Raw genomic sequence first — 8,192 nt, forward strand, 5'->3', positions numbered from 1 at the left:
ACGCGAAGATATCCTAGGAGTACGTGAATTTTTTTTTTTAAAAAGATAAACACTATAATCAGTAATGTAATTTATTTTAGACGTAGATTATATACTATGTATAACTTGAATTATACACCAACAACTTTGGGGGTACAAAGTTGAAGAGGAATTACATCTGGGGGTACACGAACGAAAAAGGTTGAATACCACTGCTCTATAACACGTACGGACACTATTAAGAAGTCCTGGGAATATTTATCGACTCTGAGCTCCGATTTCACAACCATGTTGACTACATATTTTCACATTGTATTAAGTTGCTGGGTCTTGTTCGTTCTCTTCTCTCGATTGCCTGTATATGTTATATGTAACTTTCGATCCAAGCTCGAGTACGCCTCGGTCGCTTGGAAGTCCGTTACGACTACTGATGCCAACAAACTGGAACGTATCCAGCAGAAGTTTGCAGCCATTTGCTACTATCGTTTCCTCCCCCAAGTGCATTACAGCTACGCTGATGCTTTAGAGCAGAGGTTCCAAAACTTTTATACCTTGCGCCCCCCTTAAAATATTTCATAAATCTCACGCCCCCTTCCAGAAGAAGTGTAAGCAAACTTATTTGACATAAAATTTGGCTATGATTATACATTTTTTTTATAATCTAGTATATGTTATTCAATGCATTTAATTTAAAAAACTAGTAAAATACACGCTGCATACCTGGATTAGTGGGATGGATGTGGTTGCTTCTGTGAACATAACTTTTCATACCAAGGTTGGAGTTTGAAATGATCGCTCTAAGGTCGTTTTCCAGGTTCATCGTAGAACGATACTTTGTTTTGATGGCTGCCACTGCTGAACTGCCTCAATCAAGCGAAGGATATTAAAAATGTTTCTCCATATTTCGTTAGAAAAATGTTCATACAAACACCCCCCCCCCCCTAGAAAACCACTCGCGCCCCCCACTTTGGGAACCTCTGCTTTAGAGTATTTAAAACTCCATATCCTGCGTAAGAGAAGGTATTGTAGTGATGCACTGTTCCTTGCTCAGGTTTACCGCAGCTTTGAATGCTTTTACTTCCCTTCTGGAAGCTGTCGGTCTCCGCAGAGATTTTTGTATGTTCAGTTTTAGCCCTTTGATCAAAAACAGTTCTTCTGCTAGATGCGCATCAACTGCTAATGTCGTCTGCAGTGACTTGGACATATTCGAGACGCACTTCTTCACATTCTATAATAGTATAATTTACTTAATTGATTTAATTATTTTTACAAATATGCTAATATATTTAGTTGAATATTTCTTGTGTATTAACGTCCTCCGTATTTATGTATTTTATATTCTGCTTGTTTTACCTTTTATGTTTTTATTGTATTCGTGTGCTGATCTCTGTGCTGTATCTGTAAATGGCCTTATGGCTGTTGATACAGCACACTAATAATTAAGAATTGAATTGAATTAGCGTTAGCATTGTCAGCAACACGAATGCACACACACTTTATGAAATGTGGGATTTACGTTATCAATTACCTACGCAACAGTTTACATCTGTTTTTTATTACGTAATCAACTTGGTAAAGAACGCACTCTGAATATGTGTGCATTTCAATAGAGTTAAGTCTATACATTTCCATTGTAATTTGTAGCGCTTAGCGGGGTTGGCGTTTGGTACAAGTTTCATTCTAAATTCCAGAATTGTTACATGCCTGTTTCAGAGCCCTCGTATTCTTATTTCGTTGTCTTCGACTCGTCCGCCCAAAGGCATACATCCTTTGGTATGGGACGAATCCGTTTCTAGGATAGGTATTTCGCAGTTTGCTTAAAAATGCAAATATGAATATAACAAATGTACACAGGCGGTCTACAAACATTTCCTGTTTCGAAATGAAACAGTATTTAATTTCCATTAGAAGTTCAAATATTAATTTATGTTCTGTGGACACACGGCCGTATTAATGATAACAACAAAGAAACAATAATATGAAGTAACTTAGTCTTAAAAATATTAAACTTATTAGGTCTACTAAGTCGCTAAGCAGTCAAGGTGTCGAATGGATGAGCCACAACTCATCCTGTAACATCTGCATGTTCAATTTTCAGATGCTTCATATTATAAGAGACATAATCAGGTCTGTCAAAAATACACGTGTATCAACCAGACAAGTAAATACGGGTTACAAAATAACTCACCACTGTAAAGTAATATCGGAGTCTGAAAGTAAGGATTCAACGAAATAAACCTATGTTAACAGTTGAGATTACTTAATGCGATAAACCAGGTCTGCTTGTTCTGTGGACAGAATCAACTTTCGGATCTGACATTTTAGTAAGAAAGTATTTCAGGTTGAAGTTCATGACGAAATAGGCCATTATAAAAACATACCCACCGGTGTTCGAGAAACACAGCTGTTATCAACCCATTTACGTTGCACAACATTCATGTCTGTACGAGACTGATTATTCCAATAAAATTGTGGTCAGTTTACGATCACAACGTTTATCCAGTTTATGTGTGCATCTGTACTATAGAAAGTTAAATAAACCAGCTTCAAGTTAGGAATGTGTATCTTTTCAGCGGCGAAGGCCAGACAAATATTCAGAATCAACACGGCCATAACATTGCCATCGCGACTCACGTCTGTCATTGCCACAGACCGACGACCTCGATCACGTATGAATGACGATTAAGGCGCCGAACTTAAAAAAATGACAAATATAAATCCTTTACACTTTCCATGTTTAGTTCTATTTAGAGAACGATGCCGTGATTTATTCATACGCGCCTGTGTGTGTGTGTATATGCATGCGTGTATATATTTTTGCGTGCAAGGTTGGTCTATGTAATGGCGATGTTTATTTTGGGTTCCGAAGGATTACGCCTTTGTTTTATACCTCAGTAAACCTATTAGTAAATGTGGTCTTGGTACGTCACCAAACAAACTTAAATGAAGTTAACAAACATAATGCTGAATCAGACCTCGTCAGGAGATCAAGAGCGTTTTGCATTTTTAAAGCGAGACACTTGTAAGTTTACACACAATGATTGCCACTGGCAGCGTAGTTTTAGACAAGAGTGTCTTAAGCCAAACGAACAGTGGTGTCGTGAGTCTGAATCCAGTACTTAGTGTTCAGCCGTGAACTCATTCTTCCCCCATCGTGCAAATAAAACAGACGGCTTTAGGATTAAGGATTTTGGAAGTGATCCAAATAATATGATTAATATATCCAAAGATCAGTAAAAACGTCGAGTTGTACTGGATAGGACTCTTTGTTTTGTAAACGGGTTATCTCGGGTTTGATTCTCAGTCGTATCCTGACTGAAATTGTTCGTGGTTTTCCCCACTGGAATTCTGATACATTATAGTATCTTGTACGGGAGGATGTAATGGCATAATTTTGTGATGATAATCTGTACCATTACGCCACGTTTCTTTGTAGCAAGCTGCATCGTACAAGACATATTTCCATGTTGTATACGCGGATCTTAAAATTTGGCTGTGTTTCAGTAATTTTGTTTTAGAGCAAACATGGGTTGCCCAATAACCCTCCATTGAAGATTGCCGTCTTCTGGGTTGTTACGCTGTGTAGTTTGGTAGGTGTCCACCAACGTTTCAGAGGTCCATGCTGCATCCGTCATCAGGGCGATAAATCGTTGGACATCTACCAGACTACACGGCGCAACAACCCAGAAGACGGCAATCTTCAGACTCACCGCCGTGAAAACCTCAAATCCTACAACCCACCATTGTGTTGCAAACACACCTCAATTACGGTGTTCGTAAATTTGGATTTTACTCTTTATTTATCGGAATATCCATATATTAACTGATGAAGCTACTTTTTTGTTCCCAGGTAGTTATGACAAGCATTAAACCTGAAGAGGGCCCATTCGGCTTTCTCATAACCGAATAGCATGTAAAAATAGTGAATGTTAGCACTAGGGACCTTATAGACTTGTACGTTTGTCTTAATCTTGAATTTTAATTATGAGGTTTAATTTCATTATACAATACTTACTGTATACGGTGTGAGAAAAATGTGTGGACATGGCCGCGGGCCGCATTTTGCCAATTATCTGCTAAAAGATTTTTTATGATCACTTTGTGCCAGCTGGCGCTGGCACAAAACGCGAGTCGCGTACCTGTTACTGACGACATGATTGCCTGACAAACCTGCTGTTCGGAGAGATTTGTTATCGTCTCATTTGTGGCATCTTAACGTTGAATGTGGGCCGCAGATTCCACAGGCCCATTCGAGTTCGAATACGGTTCATGTGCCATTTTTCCACTTCGATGTTAATGGTCATTTGGCTGACATGCAAAATCCTATTTATAAACGTTACAACTAAGTAAAAGCATGATTCTAGTTTTTCCTTAAATCAATGTTTTCCGAACTTTTCAGTTCGCGAAAGACTTTTGACATCCTAAATAATCACGGAACCTAAAATAAAAAAATAAAGAATCACAGGAAAAAGTTTTAGAAGAACTTGGAGAGCTTATTTTCCAATTTAATGTTTATGACTAATCCCTTGGACTTTGTCCATCGCCCCAGTTTTGTAACAACTACGTTTCGGAAATTGGCTCTATTTTCAGGATCAGGTGATGGGTTAAGATAAAAAGATCTTACTGTCTTTGGCTCCTAGAGATATCTCAAACTTTCATGCAAGGTATAATGAAGCCTGGTCGTGGTTCGATCCGCTACACCAATATATGCTCAGCTGCCTATTTCGTCAGCCTTGTTTCTAGACGAATAATTTTTTAACTTCCATTAAGAATTATTACAAAATTAGATCTAACAAGCAAACCGAATTTCGGTGCGTAAGTCGGTTCTTTGAAGACTCTCCCCCCCCCCCCCCCCCTGTGTGTGTGTGTGTGTGTGTGTGTGTGAGAGAGAGAGAAAGAGAGAGGGGAGGGGGAAGCACTGACTGGTATTCCTGTTGACAAGAATCCTCCACTGGGCCTTGCACTGAGCCCGCTGAAGCCAGTTTACATCCTCACAGCCATTTTCTTCACGATATATTTTAATACAACCTTCCTAACGCGCATACGTCCCCCCAACAGGTCTCTTCCATTCAAGTTTTCCAACAGAAATTTTATACGCATTTCTCCTTTTCTCCATGCACGGTACGTGTCCCGACCATACACGTATGGTTTGATCGTCTACATAATATTTGCTGAAGAGTAAGAAGTGTGGCAGCTTTGGTATTCCACGGCCCAATGCCATTCCGCTTGCAATGTGACCACAACCTAAGGGGGTGCTTTGCCCTACATCGACAAGCCAGCCGTGGTACGTGGAGGGAGGCGTCTTCTCTTTTTCAATTTTCCTTTCCCCTCTGACTGTGACGAAGCACAGGTTAGAAATTTTGCGTTAATTGTACTAACAGTGGAAATTATGAAGGGAAAAAATTGCTATGCCCGGATGACTCAGGACTTTGGGTTCCTGCTGGGATCGTCTTGTTGCATCTTGGTCCAGATTACATTTTCTCACACCATTGACTTGGATAAATTTAGTTAAGAACGTTGTTACATTTTTCTGTAGTCTGAAAAATATTAATTGCCGCGCGCCTCACTCACTGGCATCGTAAACGAGGACCTGGCGCGGTATTTCAGTCCATGTCGTTCGTCAGTTGGAATATTTTACGTTACATTTTTCATAAGCAGTAACACCTGTGTCGGGTTCGCACTGACACAGTTCCTGGCCTGTTGCTTTCGCTGGTAAGTCGGGGGAATAAAAGAATTGAGAAACATTAGAGCCTTGGACGTCGAGAGAGACCCCGCTGCTGTCTCAGCTGTATTAGGTCAAATATATTACTGTTATTTAAAAGGCAATACAGTGAGTTTAAGGTTTATATACTGTCGAATGAAATTATGGGAATAATGTTTTCAGTATATTGGAAGACGGGGGTGGATGGGTCGTAGTATATTTCTGAACTAGCCTGTAGCCCTGAACAAAATTAAATAAAGACAAAGTCAGGACATTGGGTGCAACAGCTTACATACTCGTAAGAACCAAACATCTTCATAAGACGCGTTTTGAGTTTTAGTACAAGTAAATAGCCACTGATTCTTATTTCCCGATGTTATGTCAATTAATTACATACATTAAAGGGATGTCGAACAAGCCAGGAAGATGAACATGAACGATGGATAGGTAAGGATCTGGAAGGACGTGATCGTGGTTTTTGACTTCCTATTCCGGCATCTGATTAGCGAGAGTAAAGAATACCACGAAAATTCTTGTTCAGGATAGCTATTAACCCGGTAGAGATTCGAACAGAGTACACCTATACCTAGGGTCGAATGGACTGTTTGATCTTAGTCATCTATTTTTTTTTTTCAAAGCTAAACCCACTACAGATGCCACAGTGTAGGCTCATAAATTATTCCCTTATATCACGTTAAAATTTCACGATATTAGACAAATGTTTTAAGTGAAACTTCTAATTCAATTGAATGTGTGGAAATGAATAAGAAACATGTTACATAAACAAAACTTTTGGCGGAGTGAAAACTTTTCATAAAGTTAAAATATCGACCAATATTGTTTTACAAGTCGCAGTTAGCAACACTGATTTATTTAAATTCTGGTACCATTGTTTACCTGTTAATAGCCTGAAGGGAATAATTTTTTGTCTTTTGGCATGTGCTCTATTCATCGCCGTACGTCCAAATGGAATACACTTTCCTCTTTGCTTTCAATCAATATGCTTAGTTCGATTCATGCAAAGTGAACGCAAAGCCGGAAGGTCATGTCTGTCTTGTGTTCCACATGTTTACTTTCCTAAGTCACTAAAACGAATTTAAATTAAAACTGGCACAGTGGTTTCTAGCTGCTGGACAAATTTAATTTTGGTCCGTGTCAGTCTTATATAACTTCTGCTATACATGACACATTTAACTTCATTAAATTTCTAAAGTGTTTCGACGTATAAGGAGTAACAGATTACATGATTTAAAACAAGAGACCCGTGTTAGATCTACAACAGACTTATCAACTTTTGAAGACTTGGGGCAACATTTTCCCTTATACACTGGGTCACCGGTTTATGCACGAGTCCAGTAAAAATAACTGAAATTCAACAAATGTGTAGTTTCGATTAAAATTTTACACAGGTTTAACTTAGCATCACAGAGTAATCACATACATTGTAACTTAGAACAAAAGTTTGGATCACGTCAAATAATAATCACACACATCGAGAATAAGAATTTGTATTGCATCAGACAAAATCACATACCTGACAGTCTCGCCAAATGGTCTCCGAAGTACTGGTTTCCTTCTCATGGTAGGAGCAGACACTACTGTAAGATATTCAAGTATCCTTTGCTACTATGTGAATAGACTTCCACCTTTCCTAATAGACTTGGCTACCATTTCTAAATTTTCTGTTGTCCACGCAGCCTATTGAGTAGTTCGTGTTCTGTTTCAGGGCATTTGCAAAATTTTAGACTGCAGTTATAGCCTCAGTTTCAAAGAACAGAAATAAAATATGCGTGAGTTGGCAATTGTTATGTGAACCAACATTCGACAATGAAAACCAGCATTGGGACAGTGGGAGCCGATGGTGGGTTTTTTACCCGCCGATTAACCTTAATAACATCTCGAGCTTACCACAAACTATAACTTCCAGATTTATTACAGAACATTAAAATTAAATGTCTTTTTAAAGGTTTCTGCATTTGTAAATTGAATAACGTGATACCTAAAATACACTTACTGTGCCTTTATAACGCGCCACTTCCATAACACAAACACAGAAAAACATCTATAGCGATTGAACGACTACTGAAAAACTGAATGTCGCTTTCCGCTAGCAAGTTTGTTTGCACCTCAGAGCCACAGATGACAGCACCTTTCAAACCATTTTAAAGTCATGGGTGCTCGTAAAAAAGTGGTGGTTCTCATTTCCCGATGGCCACTGTTCCCCGTCACCTCTTCTTGGTAATTTTCTTTAACATGTTTGTTGATTTTATAAATAATTACTGAATTTTTAATGTGGGCGGTCCAAATAATAATTTTTTTAATCTACAACCTGCTTGAAACACTTTTTGGTGTGTTACGTAACGATATTTACTAATTTACAAGGAAATATTTCTTAATGTGAAGTGTGATATCTGCAGTGCAATAAGTTTCAACGATAGTTTATATCTGCAGAACTTCACCGCCGAAGAACGATGAAAAATCTCAAAGACTCTAAATTCTGTGTACACTTTCC

General features: G+C 38.6%; 1 protein-coding gene across 2 annotated transcripts in view; it reads left to right on the forward strand.

Moving 5' to 3' along the window:
- The window catches only part of LOC110828108 (tubulointerstitial nephritis antigen-like), a 47,192-nt gene that overhangs the window by 16,811 nt on the left and 22,189 nt on the right, over nt 1-8,192 (forward strand). The window lies entirely within an intron of this gene.

This window comes from Zootermopsis nevadensis, unplaced genomic scaffold (assembly GCF_977971745.1).
Source record: "Zootermopsis nevadensis isolate Lab colony 2312 unplaced genomic scaffold, Znev_1.0 Znev_ptg000006l, whole genome shotgun sequence".
In the NCBI taxonomy this organism is placed as follows: Eukaryota; Metazoa; Arthropoda; class Insecta; order Blattodea; family Termopsidae; genus Zootermopsis; species Zootermopsis nevadensis.